Source organism: Schistocerca gregaria, chromosome 5 (assembly GCF_023897955.1).
Source record: "Schistocerca gregaria isolate iqSchGreg1 chromosome 5, iqSchGreg1.2, whole genome shotgun sequence".
Lineage (NCBI taxonomy): Eukaryota > Metazoa > Arthropoda > Insecta > Orthoptera > Acrididae > Schistocerca > Schistocerca gregaria.
The window spans coordinates 405,713,518-405,730,870 of NC_064924.1; positions in this window are offsets into that span (position 1 = coordinate 405,713,518).

Sequence of the window (17,353 nt, forward strand, 5' to 3'; positions counted from 1 at the left end):
TACTGTTGGCACAGCCTGGGTAGGAGCAATGGGTGTAGAGTGCTGGTCAAAGAATCACACCACACCTTGTCGAAATGCCAGGAAATTTAGCCTTTGTGAAAACAAGTTATTTTTGTGGGTCTTTTAGGAGAGCCTGAGAATCTTTGTTAGAAGTTTGGAGGGAGGCCAGGTCGGAAAGATCAACTAAGCAGGAAACAGCACTGATCCATGAGAAGAAATCTGCAGCGACATTATCTGCACCCTTGATGTAATGGACGCCTGTTGTGAAATGAGAAACCAGGTCAAAGTGGCGGTAATGTCAAGGGGGTGAATCCTCAGGTCAGTTGCACAGAATGCTTTTGCCAGTGGTTTGTGATCAGTGAGGACGAAAAATGAACGTCCCTTGATATTGGGGTGGAAATGTTTGATTGCCTCATTAACAGTAAGGAGCTCTCTATCTAATGCAGAATATTTTCTCTGAGCCATAGATAGTTTCTTGGAGAAGAAATGAAGAGGATAAACCATGTCGCCCTTGTGTTGTTGAAACACTGCTCCCACCACGATGTTGCTGGCATCCGTAGTGATGAATAACTTGGCCAAGTGGTTGGGGTGGGCAAGTGTCACAGCATGAGCTAAAGAAGTCTTCACAGCCTTGAAGGTCTCTAGCATCAGAGCACTGCAAGAGACGGGTTTTATACCAGGCATTTGTTTGCCTATAGCACGTCTGTCAGTGGTGCCTGAACAGTGGCGGCAGATGGCAACGATAGTAATAAATAAATAAAAAAAACTAACTTAAACATTAGTGTCATGCAATATTTTGTGTAATGTAATATCTTGTACAGACATCTTTTATTAACCTGACATGTTCCACATCATTACGAAGTGTCGTATTTATGATCTATGGAACAAGTATTAATTTAATCAAGGAAACAGCGTAGCTCTTTGTAAGTAGCCAGGGCCAGCAGAGATGTGATAGCCTGCACACAAGATTTGGGAGGCTGTATTCCTTCAGTGAAGACAGTGTAACCTAGGAAGGAGACTGACACCTGGCTCAACTGAAACTTGTCTTTGTTGACCTTGACACAGCTGGAGTTCAAGGTCTGGAGGACTGTAGACAGGTGATTTTCATGTTCCTCCGGTGAGCTGCTCAAAACGGGAATGTCATCCAGATAAGCAAAGCAAAACTCGAACTGTCGCAAGATGGAGTCAATGAAATGTTGCTACATTTGTGCCATGTTCGTTAGGCCGAATGGCATGAAGTGGTATTGGAAAAAACCAAGCGGCGTGATAATAGCCGTCTTAGGAATGTATTACGGCACCACAGGAATCTGGTGGTAGTTGTGTTTACAGTCAGTAACACTGAAAATTGTGAAGCCCGATAACGTATGAGTGAAGTCATTGATGTTTGGCACTGGGTAATTGTCCATGACGTACGAGCATTTAAGCATCTGTAATCGTCACACATTTTAAAAGATCCATTATGCTTGGGGATGGGGTGGATTGGTGAAAGTTGCAGAACACCTGCCCCCAAAAGTTCATTAATCTGCTGCTGGGCAGCACAGAACTTGATAGGTTTGTGGCATCAGACTTTATGCCTAATAAGAGGGCTGGCTGTGTCGTTCCATCAGTGACAGAAGAAACTGAGAGCTGCATTGAGACTGATTAACTTCCTGGCGCTCGCCGTTAGCGCGAGTGGGGAAAGGTAGCACGAAAGTCACATGTCTCTTACAGGAGCGCAGCGTGTGCTTGTGTGGAGGGCGTGGTTGTGCATGCAGTGCAGAGCGAAGGGCAATGGGCGACAACTGTCTGCTGTTAATCTTGCACTGGACAACTGGTGCAGGCGAGAGCAGTGCTGACATTGCACGTGGGTCATGTGGCTAGTGAGTGAGAGAGGGGGAATGTTTATCAACACAGATGTCTGAGATGGGGGTGATCGCAACGTGTGCGCGACTGTCATTAGGAGCACTGTTTGAAACACACGGCACTGGATGAGGCAAGCATGATGGGGGAGTCAGAATGTCACACACAAGTAAAGTTTGTGGACTAATCTGGTGAGAGTTTGAGCTAGGCTCGACCGAGCAGTCTTGTTTAGGTGGGGGTGCTGTGGACTGCGGTTGCAGAAGCGAGGTACGAGCTGCGATGAGCTCACTGTAAGTGGATGCAATTCATTGTTTCAGCTTCTCATTGTCCTAGGGGAGTTGCATTGTCAAATTGTATTGAGACAGTAGGTCAGTAACACAGGTCAGTATGTTGCCCACGAGGTAGAAGCACTCACATATGATAGCGTATGTTGCGGTGGAAACAGAGCATTGAACATAGGTGCAGGTGCATGGTATGTGAGTGTCCATAGGATGGTGGAGCACTGAACCCTGTATGATGTTCAGAGATAGTTCGTAACAAGATAAAAATTCCATACCAAGGATTGGTTCATCAATCTCGGCAATGTAGAATGTCCATGGAAAATGTAGAGAAGGAGAAGGGGTCACTGTAACCTTTACTGAGCCTGAGGTAGGTAACACTGATGCGTTGACAGCTCGTAGAAGTGACTTCGTCTGTGAAGAAGTGGGTGGAGCCATCGAAGTAGGTATTATCAACTGGTCAGCACTGATGTCGACCAGAAGAGTTAGACCTGACGCAATGTCAGTCACATAGATACGACCACTCGACCAGGGGAATGAGTGAATGGAGTGTAATCTAAGAGGATGCCTGTTAGGTTCTCCCCCAGGACTCGGTGTCTCTTAGTTCCTGTGGTCAGGGTTTGTGTGTTGGCATGGCAACCTGCACTTCTTGGCATCATTGCCGAACACATTGTGTTGCCAGCAGAAAGGGTGAGCAGGGTGAGGAGGAGCTGCAGACTGCGAGAGTGGGTCGCGAAGCGTGAGTCCGTTGTTCCCTTTAACAGTGTAGTTGTCAACCGTTGAAAATGAATGAGGTTAGCACACATAATTGGTTGAGATTGCGAATCACTATGTGTAAATGATGAATACGCCATTGGCGAAGAAATGATGGAACTCGGTGAGCGGAGTTGTGCTTCCACATCCTCTAACAAGGCATTGTTTGGCGTAATCATTGCGTAGTGCATATAATCTGTTGCATAAACACCGGCGCGGAAGACATGAAACATGAACGAACTGTGGGGTCATCACATGGGAATGGGATCAGTAATCAGGATAAAGAAAACTTAATTTCCATATATGTTGTAGCTCATATATATTTACACTTGACACTGCATCCTTACAGAATGAAGTGTAACAAAGAACTGACTAAAGTAAAGTTAAGATGGAGGCACAACAGAGCACTTAGAGTACTCATTCCACATGATCATATACTGGTACATTTCAAGAATTAGTGACATATGGAATGTAGTGAAATGAGAGACAGAACAACCAGCCACCAAACAGAATACTGTCACTATGGAAATGAATGGAACAGCTATAAATGAAGTGTCACAAGTAGCAAATTTATTTAATAGTCTTTTCTTAAATATGGTAGAAAGTATAAGGACAAACAGTTCAAGAGAAAAATCACATCAATATGTTGAAAAACCAACTTTCATGAAATTCATTCATATGAATGTATCACCAAATTCTCCATCTGAAATTAAGAAAATTACATGTTCTCTCAAAAATTAAAGCTCATCAGATTTTGATGGTGTTCCAATAGAGTATCAAAACTTTGTTCCCTTATAAGCCTTGCCTTATCTGAAATATGTAATGAATCACTAATCCAAGACATTTTCCAGAGAGACTTAAGTATGCTATTGTCAAATACCTATTTAAGAAAGATGAAAGAGACGTCAATTCCTACTGACTTGTTTTGCTGCTGGCATCATTTTCCAAAATTTTTGAAAAGATGACATATTCTTAAATAATACCTCACTCAAGTGACAATAACTTCCTCAACAAATAACAGTTGAGATTTCAGAAGGGTTTTCTACTGAAAATACCATTTATGTGTGCAGTCACCAAATTTTACACGCATTGTATAATAAAATAGCACTGGTTGATATTTTCTGCAGCCTATAAAATGCTTTTGACTGCCTGAATCACAGCATTTTCCTAGATAAATTGAAGTTTTATGGGATTGATGGTATAGACAGCAAAATGTCATATACACTCAGAAGAATGCAAAAAATTGTACTTATTAATTCAACCAATGTAGCCAGCAGACCTAATTCTGACTGGAGAGGAATCACATATGGGGTTCCTGAATGGTCAGTCTTACCTGCACTACAGATCCTCATGCATAAATGACCTCACGTTAGTTCTTTTTGTAGATAACACTAGCATTGTAATCAATCCAAAAACACACGCAGAAAAACAAGAAATGGCAAACATTGTCATTAAAATTCCTAAAACAACTTATTTCACTCACATTAAGATCATTGAAAATCATGGTGGGAGACAAATCAGAAAGCTGATAATGTGTGTGTGTGTGTGTGTGTGTGTGTGTGTGTGTGTGTGTGTGTGTGTGAGGAGAGAGAGAGAGAGAGAGAGAGACAGGAGAGAGACTGTGTGTATCCAATGTCTCTCTTACTTCTCTGGTGTTTTGGCAGATATTTGCAGATATTTGCAATTTTGTTTTTGCAACATGTAGCTGGTGTCAGCTCAAAAACCTCCGGCTGATCATATCTTTCAGACAATGCTCAGCATTGAAATTGTCAGTTTGTTTCCCATTACGTATAAAATTATTTTTACATCAAAATTTTATGTGCCCTTTCAATAGTCATCCAGATCAGTCCAGTGCATTATTCATTTTATTGGTATGTATTAACAGGAACAATAAAACACACAGAATAATCAGTACCTTAGCAGGAACTGAGCAGCATTCTTCTGAGTGGTGGTAGCAGCCAGTGCGGGCCAGGTCATTGCTACTGCTGCTGGAGTACACATTGTTCCTTGCATTCTATTGTCCCTGTTAATAAATATAAGAAAACATTATTGCACTAGAATGTCTTTGAACCACTCTGTCAAAGCAGCACCCAAAAATTCCACTTTTAAAATCATTTGGTTTTTACTCAGAGAGAAACCCACACATTCCATCGATGCTGGGTGTCACATAAAAGACATGATGTGGAGCATTTATTTGGGGTGACTCCAGCTACACATTGCAAAAACAAAACTGATAATATTGACTGAAACACCAGAGAAATTGTGCCTGATGACTCTTAGCAGAGAGACCCTGTATATTCAAATAAAGGTACATATTTTTTGTTTCCAGTAAGTATCAAATCATTTTGTTTGAATTTTAATAAAAGCATATTTTTTGAAAGTAACATAAAATGTAACATTGATAACAAAATGGTACAAAATAACAGAATTCAAGAAATATCTGTACCTAGATACAAATTGTTAATCATGTAATTTTTTACTTTTTTTATAAACCACTATTTTGAAAATTAAGGTAACATCAGCCACACTAAAATCACAAAACACTTTTCTTTTCTTACCCTCAGTATTGCAAACTTCCTTATTACATCTTTTAAATTTACTTGATCAGCAATTTCACTCTCCATGGTCATGACAGCCACACCATAAAGACGATTTAGTGTGACAGTTGAATGCAAAAAGTTCTTATTCTTAACTTAGATAAATTCCTTTCACTACTTGCTGCAGTTATTGGTATTGCTAGCAATATTCTTAAACAATAATAAGATTTGGGATGAGGTTTAATGTTATAATTAATCTTGGTAGATTGCTTAGGCTTTCTTTGTAGGCAAAAAGTGCATGTACTGTTGAATCAGCATCAGTAAAAATTCAATGTAAATTCTTTAAGTGTTTCAGTACCCTTTATTTGGAAATGGTATTTAAATTATATGTATTAAGTAAGAACTAAAAACAGTTACTAGTATTACTAAGTTGTTCACATCTATCATTTAGTGCACTTAGTGACTAGTACATTATAAAATAAAATAAAAATGTATTTTATATCATGCTTTTGGATTTTTGATGGGCTCATCTCTTGCTTCATATCCTTTTTCCTTTTTAATCCTTTTTATTCTTCTAATGTGTTATCATGCTATTGTTAATTCAAAATTAGCCTTCATGTCAATTTTTTCAGTCATTTCTAATCCATCAGTTAAAGTTCCATCAAATAATTAATCTGATTGAAAGTTTGCATTAAATATTTACAGTTGTTTAGAAGATGAAGTGCAAATGCTAGATCAAAATCTTTTCTTTGCATCAACTTGTTTTTGGAATTTACTTGAATTTAGTATTTTATACCAAATAACTAATGAACACAAAAACTTGAATTATTTAATAAAATTTAATAAACATAATGTTTCCTCTGTTATTAAATTACAGCTTCTTGGTTTCTGTAATGCTTATAAGCGCACTGTATACATCTCCCAACTGAAATCTCAATGGCTAAACTCAACCAGTGTTGAAGATAAACCATGAACATGTTTTAAAACATTGCCCATCTAAAAGTAGGTGCTTAAATAAATAAATAATTTTTTGGACAGTGTTGAGAAATTAGTGGCTTTCATGAATAATAATTTTCCCAAAATATTTTCTAGTATCATTTGAAGGAAATTTGTAACTGAGCAGTAGGTTAGTCACACCCTGTCTTACTAAAAAAACTTATTTTGGCATCTCCTATTATTGTGGGACACTTTGTTGCATTGTACTCGAAGTGTGTAGAAAGGTTTCTGTGGTTCTCACATTGGTGTCAACTTTTTCAGTGCTTTCATCTGGCGATGATAGAGTCAAAGTGTCTACAGTTCCAACTGATTAAGAAATTTCATAAATTTATTTGTAATTATCATCCTTTGATGATTTCATATTTTCTCTTATAATTGTACTTGATGTTCGATCCTCAGAGTCCTTATTTGTTTTGGTACAGCTTCGGATACAATTTTTTAACACACCAGCTTGTTTCTGCCTTTCAGTTTCCTTTCCAAGCTTTCTTTTTTGTACTGGTAACCAAACAGTTTTTTTTCTGTTAGACATTCTGGACAGGGCACAAACAGTGTAAACTATAAAAAAGATATTAAACAAATAAATATTTATCGCTGTTCCAGATAAGCTAAAACTATAATTAGTGCCACTTCAAAACACGTTCCATCAGTTGACATAAAAAATATTTATGACCTACTTAAAATATTTTTTCATATCCTGTTAAAGCATTTCAGCAAATCATAAACATAATTAAAAACAATTCCTGAAATACTGTTCAGTTTATTTGATCAATTATATTCTGGGAATGACTATGTTCTACTAACTAATCTGCTCTAAATGTTATATAGGAATGGAGGGGATTGAATGGCCCTGGACATATGTCACTTGTAATAACTCAACCACATAGCCCCAAAAAAGCATTTATTCAATTAAAAGAAAGAATCTCACTGATAAGTTACAGTGGTCACTTTGTTGCTGATAGTAATAATCCATGTCTAATTTTCAATAAGCAAATCTTTGGTGCTATATAGGGATTGATACATAACTTGAAAATTGCATTAGTTCTGAAATCAACACTGACATTGAGCAGCTAAGTCCCATGCTAAAAACAAAATATTAATAATACTCTGGACTGCATATGTCAGACAATGATTTCTTGCAGTGTCTTTATTAACTGATCCCCCTGGTTTTAGGTTAAATATAGTTAATTGACCTTAACAAACAAATTACTAAAAACTTTTCACTGGACAGTGTCCAACAAATCACTCTGTTATTAATTATTCATAATCCAAAAGCTTCCAGTATCGTCATTGTACAGTGCTTTCATTGTGGGGCCTATTTAGTACAGCGTTGTGCATGTGTGGTTCTGTGCCATGTATTTGCCAACTGATACAAGGTTTAGAATGCAGTTTGCATCATCAGTTCAGTTCAGCAGACTCCAGTAGTCAGATGCTCCATCCATGTAATCTTTAGTCCCTGACAAGGATTCTTCTGCATACCATTTGCTTATCTACTGCCACCTCTCCATATGCAAATGCTGTGTGTTGCTATATTGTTATGCACTAAGCTGACTAATTCACTTGTCATCTTCTGGCTTGAACCTAAACTAATCACTTAGGAAGCCATTAAATCTCTGATATCACATGAATTACCTTAGTTTTATCATCACTAACAAAACTCAGGTGAGTTTGTCACATTGAGTGTGTTGCTAGACGTCTCCACAGGAACTGACACTAAGAAGAATGCCTGCTGCTGCAAGGCTTTTAGGGGAAGACCCATGCCTGGCAAAGAGATGAGCATGAGATATACTACTGCTTGACAGCATGTGCGGTCTGTAATGTGTGTGATGGATGATGAATTCTCTGCTCAGTGCTAGCCCATCTGCCACAGAAGATGGTGGCACATGTGAAAATGTATTTCCAGATTGCCACAATATTATTATAAATTGTGTTTTATCAAAGCAATGAATTTAATAAATGTCTTATGAAATTTATTCTAAAATTATATTTGTGAAACAAAAGTATAAATAATTATATGTATACAATATTTTATTGATTCAATTAACAGCTATTTTCAATAAATGAAATATTTATTGTAAACAAGACCCTAAGGACAGATGTACCTACTTCAAAAGATTTGGGAAAGTAAGAGTAAAACTCACACTCTGAGACTTTTGTTTGACGAATGGTGAATGGCTGCCACTCACTTTATTGTGAGCCTTGTAACATGTCACACAACTATGACAATGGTGTCTCAAAGTGAGCAAAGTACCTTCACTATCACAGAGCACAACAAAGATCAAATGGACACCTTTGATTGCTCAGCAACAGGCTGCACAGCATAGACACATAATAATGAAAGTGCACATAACTGATGCAATGAAAACCACTAACATGATTACAACTGGCATTTTGTATTTCTATACAGTAATATTTTTATATTATTGAGTATTTAACACTTCAATATTTTTCTCCCTTTTACAGCCAAAATGGTATCCCTAAATTTTAGTGCCCCAGACATATGTCAGGATTGCCCATCCTTACAACAGGCCCTGATAATATATAGTAAATGCTCCCAATCATCATGTAGACATATGTTAAAGAGTTGGGGATTGTGACTGATTCTTTGCACTATATTTACGTCCCCATGCAGTTTGTTTTTTAGTAATCCAGTGCAGTTAAAAAGGAATAATGATGTACATAATTGCAAAACCCGAAGGAAAAAAAATGACATTCATCACTCCACATTAAGGTTGTTTTTGGCACAAAAAGGGTACACAATGCTGCAACTAAAATTTCTGATAACTTACGTAGCAATATAAAATGTCTGACAGAAAGCTAAGTAAAATTTAAAAACAAACAGAGAAAGTTTCTCCTTGACAACTCCTCTTGTTCCATAGAAGAATTTTTATTATTGTAACTTGTAAAAGGTGGTGGGTATAAATTACTAGAAAGCGAGCATCTCTTCCTGGCTACATCTTTGATTTTCTTGGTACGATTGTCTTCTGTACTCACCATCTGTTTTGACCAGCCCAGAATTTTTCTCAGGATCTTCCTCTCCTGAATTTCTAATTTATCTGTCAAGCCTTTTCTGTTCAGATTCAAGAATTCTAAGGCATGTAGGGCTTCAGGGTGGATAACCGTCTGGTAATGTTTTAGTCTGAAACTGCATGATAGGCATTTCTTATTATAGACATTCTTGGTAAACCGATATGCTAATCTTAACTTAGTAATCTGAGTTGTTAGTGCTGTTCCTTCTGATAGATTATGTTCCAACAATTCTCCTAGATACTTGAATCTGTCAAATTTCACAATGTGATCTTGTTCCAACTGTAGTTCACTGGGAGTGTTATTGACGTTGGTGAGGTAAGTTGTCTTTTTCTAGCAACAATTGAAGTTATACCTTGGCAGCCTCGAGTTTGAGCATATTGAGCTGCTTTAATGTTACTTACACTGAGCTTGCTACAAGTGCCAGATCATCTGCAAAAGCTAAACAGTCTACTACTAGTTCCTTCCATTTGTGTCCCAGGTAAATACCGCTCAGTATATTTTGTACTTCCATTTCTTTTCTCCACTCTCTGATCACCTTGTCCAGTGTAAGTTGATACTAGTTCCTTCCATTTGTGTCCCAGCTAAATACCGCTCAGTGTATTTTGTACTTACATTTCTTTTCACCACTCTCTGATCACCTTGTCTAGTGCAAGTTGAAGAGAAGAGGTGAAAGTCCATCTCTGTGTGTATATAAAGAATAATTAAAAAACTTATACATATTCAGCTCATAGCCATATTTATAGATTAAATTGTGATGTAAAGGTAAAAATACTCATTCTCTTTCATTTCAATTTATCATGCAAATGATCCATGGACCATGGAATGTGGAACTATCTAGCTAAATAGCCAACCAACCATTCTTCTGTAGCACCATATTCCTGATAGATCTGATCTCTTTTTGTCTGAACTGCTTGTCATCCATGTTTCACTTCCATTCAAGGTTACACTCCAGAAACATGCCTTTGGTAAAGACATCCTAATCCTTCAATCTATATACGTTGTTAACGAATTTCCCTTTTTCAGAAATGCTTTCCTTGTTACAGCCAGTCTGCATTTTATGTCCTGTCTACTTGTACCACCATCTGTTATTTTATTGCCCAAATAGTAAACTGCATCTGCTACTTTTATTTTGCCATTTCCTGTTGTAATTCCTTCATTGTCATAAGATTTAATCAAAGTACACTCAATTACCCTTGTTTCACTTTCATTCGCATTCATCTTGTCTTACACTATTAACACAATCCATTCCGTTCAGCTACACATCCACATCACTCTCTACCTTTAACAGAATTACAGTGCCATTGACAAACCTCAAAATTTTTGTTTCCTCTCCATGAACTGTGATTCCTTGAGTAACTTCAGGGAAGGCTCCAACCTGTCTCACTCCCTTCAACTTCTACTTCCCTTTTGTGCCCTCAGGTCACTACAATTAATGTTTCATTTCTGTAAAACTTGTAAATAACATTTTACTCTATTTTTCTGTTGCTATCTTAAGAATTTAACACAGCATAGTCCAGTCAGCATTGTCAAAAGCTTTCTCTAAGTCTACAAATGCTGTAATCATTGGCTTGGATTTCTTTAAGCTATCTTTTAAGATAAGTCATAGCTTCAGTACTGCTTTGCATGTTCCTACATTTCTCTAGAACCCATATTGATATCCCATCAGGTTTGCTTCCCCTCAGGTTTCCCATTTTTTGTAAATAATTAATGTCAGTGTGTTGCATCAAAGTCTGAGGATATTTTGCTTGACTTATACATCTTGCACACAAAGGCCATTAGTTTCATTAAAGCTAGCTCTCCCAAAGACATCACCTTTGAGGAAATGCCATCTACTTCCGGGGTATTGTTTCAAATTAGGTCATTCAATGCTTTCTCAAATTATTCATCTAGTATTATATCTTCTATCTCATCTTCATCTTCTTCCTCTTCCCTTGCTGTAATGGTTTAAGCTTTCACTGTTTTTGCATGGTGACAAGAATATCTCCACTGGTGTGTGGGCTAGATTGTTGACTGTTTCTTCAAATGTGCTATAGTTCACTGCATGTAGGAAGGCAGCCCAATATTTAGCCTTTCTGCATATCCCCCACCATTGATTGATAGCAGCCAATAAGATTTATTCTCTTTCCGAGTGGCTAGCCGTGACGTACAAGCTAGACTGTGAGAATCTCTCTCCCAGATACAGTGCTGCCACCATATTTCACAAAAATGCACTTTGATTCACAAACTACCAAATTATTCATCCAGATGTTGATATTACTTTCTTGTAGCACTATAGTTATGAATGTATATCTGTAAATGTTTTAGTGTGATTTCGAAATGAATATGTCAGGTGATGGCAATAAACATGAAGTTTCTCACAAGCAACTTTCATTAAATTGCATGCCTATGGAGTATTGTCTTAGTTGTGTGACTGGGTTCATGATTTCCTGTCACAAAGGTCACAGTATATAGTAATCAATAGAAAATCATTGAGTAAAACAGAAGTGATATCTGGTGTTTGCAAGGAAGCCTTCTGATTTTCGTGATCCAATAAATTATTTAGAAGATAATATGAGCAGCCCTCAGACTGTTTGCAGCTGATGCTGTGATTGGCCGAGACAAGGTATCTACATGGTGATAAAAGTGGCAGTTGACTCTAAATAATGAAAAGTCTGAGGTCATCCACATGAGTACTAAAAGGAATACTCTAAATTTTGGTTTACAGGATAAAACATACAAATCTAAGGACTGTAAATTTAACTAAACATTTTGGGATTGCAATTATGAATAACTTGATTTGCAATGATCACATGGATAACGTTGTATGGAAAACAAATCAAAGACCATAATTCATTGGTAGAACTGTTACAAAATGCAACATGTCTACTAAAGAGACTACTTACACCATGTTTTTCTGCCCTCTTCTTGAGTATTGCTGTCTGGTGTGGGATCCACAGTATATAGGATTGATCCAAAAAGTTCAGAGAATAAAATGGGATGAGACTGCCATGGATATGATATGCAAACTGGGATGGTAATCGTCAAAACAAAGGCATTTTTCATTGTGGCAGGACCTCCTCCAGAAATTGCACTCACAAACTTTCTCCTGAGAGTGTGCAAATACTTTTCTGGTGCCCATTTACATAGGGAGGAATGATCATCATAATAAAATAAAGTAAATTAAAGCTTGCATGGAAACATTAAAGTGTTCATGTTTCCTCCACGCTGTTCAAGAGGGGAATGGTAGAGAAATAGCTTGAAGGTGGTTTGATGAACCCTCTGCCAGGCAATTAACTGTGAATTGCAGAGTAATCATGTAGCTGTAGAAACATGATACAAGAGGACGAGGTGGTTCTACAGTGTATTATCTTGATGAAACATGGGTGAATCAGAATCATTCCATGAAAACCCGCTGGGGAATGAGTGATGGTAATGGTGGTTTTAAAGTTCCCATAGGAAAATGTTCTTGGATACTTATTCTGCATGCTGGCTCTTCTTGTGATTTGGTTCCTGAGAGTAAACTTGAATTTAGGTATAAGAAAAACAATAGTGAATACCGTTTTGAAATTAACACCATCACTTTCGAGAAATAGTTCACTGAACAATACTTTCCATAGCTTGCTTCGAAGTCGGTCATGGTAACTGCCATACCAGTTACCATTTGGCTGTTACAGTGAAAAGACCAAGTATGTGCACCAGGATTGGGATATTGTGCTCTGGCTGAGAAATAAAAATGTTCCATACATTATAATCCAGAGTCTTGCTGAACTCCTGCAGCTCATTAATTTACAAACTTCAAGTGACAGAAGGGTTCAGACATGGACTTGGATAGCAGACAGTATTATGATGTAGACTTTGAAACAAAGTAAAGTAATAATCTTACTTGCTTTAATGATTTATGATTATGTTTATCATATTGTCCAAGGAGAAGTGAAGCTTTCCTCAGTGTGTTTTATACTCTAATTAATCGTGAGAATGCAGCTGGATAAATTTGTAAAAAACCCCAACATTTCAACAATTAAAACCCTGCACTTTTCAAGGCAGGAATTGGAAAATGCCTTAAAATGAAAGGAAGAGTTACATGTTGAGATATTGGTGCTTTTCAACGTTGTCAGTCAGCATTCCATCAAGTTATTCTCGAAGATGGGTAAATATTTGCTTGCTCAATGGATCATAAATGTGTTCTCCCATTGTAATGTTGAACAAATTAGTTTAAACTCATAATTACTGTTGACACCAAAAAATACGATAACATACTGCAGATTTTATGACAGTTTTTTGCACTAGTGTTTGTTACCAGTAACTCCGTTTTATCATCCTGATTTACATTGAACTACAATGAAACACACCCACATATATCCATTATACACAGTTAAGAAAAATTGTATGGAGTAGAAGCAGTTGCCAAACAAATATAGTGATTCTGATTTCAATTTGAAGTTTATTTTTTGTGTATTACATTTTTACTTACAATATAGTCCAAATCACCAACCAATCCCTTCTTCTGGTCAAGTTGTGCACAAACTTCTCTTCTCCCCAATCCTATTCAATACTTCCTCATTAGTTATGTGATCTACCCATCTAATCTTCAGCATTCTTCTGTAGCACCACATTTCGAGGGCTTCTGTTCTCTTCTTGTCCAAACTATTTATCGCCCATGTTTCACTTCCATACAAATACTTTCAGAAATGACTTCCTGAAACTTAAATCTATACTCGATGTTAACAAATCTTTCTTCTTCAGAAACGCTTTCCTTGCCATTGCCAGCCTACATTTTATATCCTCTCTACTTCGACCATCATCAGTTATTTTGCTCCCCAAATAGCAAAACTCCTTTACTACTTTAATTGTCTCATTTCCTAATCTAATTCCCTCAGCATCACCTGACTTAATTCGACTAAATTCCATTATCCTCATTTTGCTTTTGTTGATGTTCATCTTATACCCTCCTTTCAAGACACTGTCCATTCCATTCAACTGCTCTTCCAAGTCTTTTGCTGTCTCTTACAGAATTACAATGTGACTGGCGAACCTCAAAGTTTTTATTTCTTCTCCATGGATTTTAATACCTACTCCGAACTTTTCTTTTGTTTTCTTTATTGCTTGCATAATATACAGATTGAATAACAGTGGGGATACGCTACAACCCTGTCTCACTCCCTTCCCAACCACTGCTTCTCTGTCGTGTCCCTCGATTCTTATAACTGCCATCTGGTTTCTGTACAAATTGTAAACAGCCTTTTGCTCCCTGTATTTTACCCCTGCCACCTTTAGAATTTCACTAAGTCTACAAATGCTAGAAATGTAGGTTTGCCTTTCCTTAATCTTTCTTCTGAGGTAAGTTGTAGGGTCAGTATTTCCTCACGTGTTCCAACATTTCTACGGAATCCAAACTGACCTTCCCTGAGGTCAGCTTCTACCAGTTTCTCCATTCGGTAATTTTCACATTGGTCAACACCTGCTTTTTTTGGAATTGGAATTATTATATTCTTCTTGAAGTCTGAGGGTATTTTGCGTGTGTCATACATCTTGATCACCAGATGGTAGAATTTTGTCAGGACTGGTTCTCCCAAGGCTGTCAGTAGTTCTAATGGAATGTTTTCTACTCCCAGGGCCTTGTTTCAACTCAGGTCTTTCAGTGCTCTGTCAAACTCTTCCCACAGTATAATATCTCCCATTTCATCTTCATCTACATCCTCCTCCATTTCATAATATTGTCCTCAAGTACATCGTCCTTGTGTAGACCCTCTATATGCTCCTTCCACCTTTCTGCTTTCCCTTCTTTGCTTAGAACTGGGTTTCCATCAAAGCTCTTGATATTCATGCAAGTGGTTCTCCTTTCTCCAAAGGTCTCTTTAATTTTCCTGTAGGCAGTATCTATCTTACCCTCTAGTGAGATAAGCCTCTACATCCTTACATTTTTTCTCTAGCCATTCATGCTTAGCCATTTTGCACTGCCTGTCGATATCATTTTTGAGATGTTTGCATTCCTTTTTGCCTGCTTCATTTATTGCATTTTTATGTTTTTTCCTTTCATCAATTAAATTCAATATTTCTTCTGTTACCTAAGGGTTTCTACCAGCCCTCGTCTTTTTACCCATTTGATCCTCTGCTGCCTTCACTACTTCATCCCTCAAAGCTACCAATCCTTCTTCTACTGTATTTCTTCCCTCCATTACTGTCAATTGCTCCCTTATGCTCTCCCTGAAAATCTGTACAACCTCTGGTTCTTTCATTTTATCCAGGTCCCATCTACTTGAATTCCCACCTTTAATCTACAGTCCATAACTAATAGATTGTAGTCAGAGTCCACATCTGCCCCTGGAAATGTCTTACAATTTAAAACCTGGTTCCCAAATCTCTGTCTTACCATTATATAAACTATCTGATGCCTTTTAGTATTTCCAGGGTTCTTCCATGTATACAACCTTCTTTCATGATTCTTAAACCAAGTGTTAGCTATGATTAAGTTATGCTCTGTGCAAAATTCTACCAGGCAGCTTCCTCTTTCATTTCTTATCCCCAATCCATAGTCACCTACTATGTTTCCTTCTCTCTTTTTTCCTACTCTTGAATTCCAGTCACCCATGACTATTAAATTTTTGACTCCCTTCACTACCTGAATAATTTCTTTTATCTCGTCATACATTTCATCAATTTCTTTGTCATCTGAAGAGCTAGTTAGCATATAAACTTGTATTACTGTAGTAGGTGTGGGCTTCATATCTACCTTGGCCACAATGATGTGTTCACTATGCTGTTTGTGGTAGCTTACCCGTACTCCTATTTTTTTAGTCATTATTAAACCTACTCCTACATTACCCCTATTTGATTTCGTATTTATAACCCTGTATTCACTTGACCAAAAGTCTTGTTCCTCCTGCCACTGAACTTCACTAATTCCCACTATATCTAACTACAAATAACAGTAAATGGCAATTATTGCAACCATTTTCAATGATCGTGTCATCTAAGAATCATTGTTTTGAGAAAAATTGTACTTGATGTCTTTGCACAGCTGCATTAGTTTTTCCAACATCACAGACAATTGCTGTGAAGCAGTGGACACAACTGCAAGATCTGAAGTGAGATTTCTCCATGTAGATGACTGATCAAAGACACTTTTAAAATTTGTTATTGCTTCGTAGATTTGAGCGTATAATATAATGTACCAAAGGCAAACAAACCTGATTGTTGTCTACTGCAACACAGTTTGGCAGCATGGACAGTTTGCGTGCTCTATGCCACCATGCATGCGCAGACCTCATCCCCTCCACATTTCCCTATCGCTCCACCTCTATGCACAAAAGTGCTGTCCTATGTGACATCAGCTACAGGCATTCTACCCATTTTGTTCGTTTATTTGGTGTGTGTCTCTGTGTATAAATGTCCCAAATTTACTAAACATTCTCTTAACAGGGTTAATCTCTGGATGAAATTTGTTGTCATTCCATTTTCCCATTGGAAAGTCTTCCATTTCTACCTGTTAAGTTGAGTACATTGTCAGATAAAAGTGCTAGCACCTTGCCATCTCATGGGATATAGTTACTTAGAATTATTTTGATAATGAGAGCAGCTGTCACTGTCTTCAGGCATACATTCTGAAATACTTTCAAAACAAATTGTACATCGTTACTAAGTACTTGACAACTCCCATAGCCTGCAGTAGAGGACATGCAGTTGATATGGTTTCCAATGGTTTTTGTGTAAGAATAGGGTGTTATTCTGCTTTGTTGATTTTAAATAGTGGTTTTGTTTTCTCACAAATCAAAAATGTTCGTATAATCTGTTGTACTCTCCTGCATAAATATGGAAAGTACAAGTGTTTACTTATCTTGCATGCACCTTTAAAATGGCAAAATGCCCCCCCCCCCCCCCCCCCCCCAGGCATAATATTTATACCACATTAGATTTTTCTGTAATTCTGTTGGGATGCAGACACAT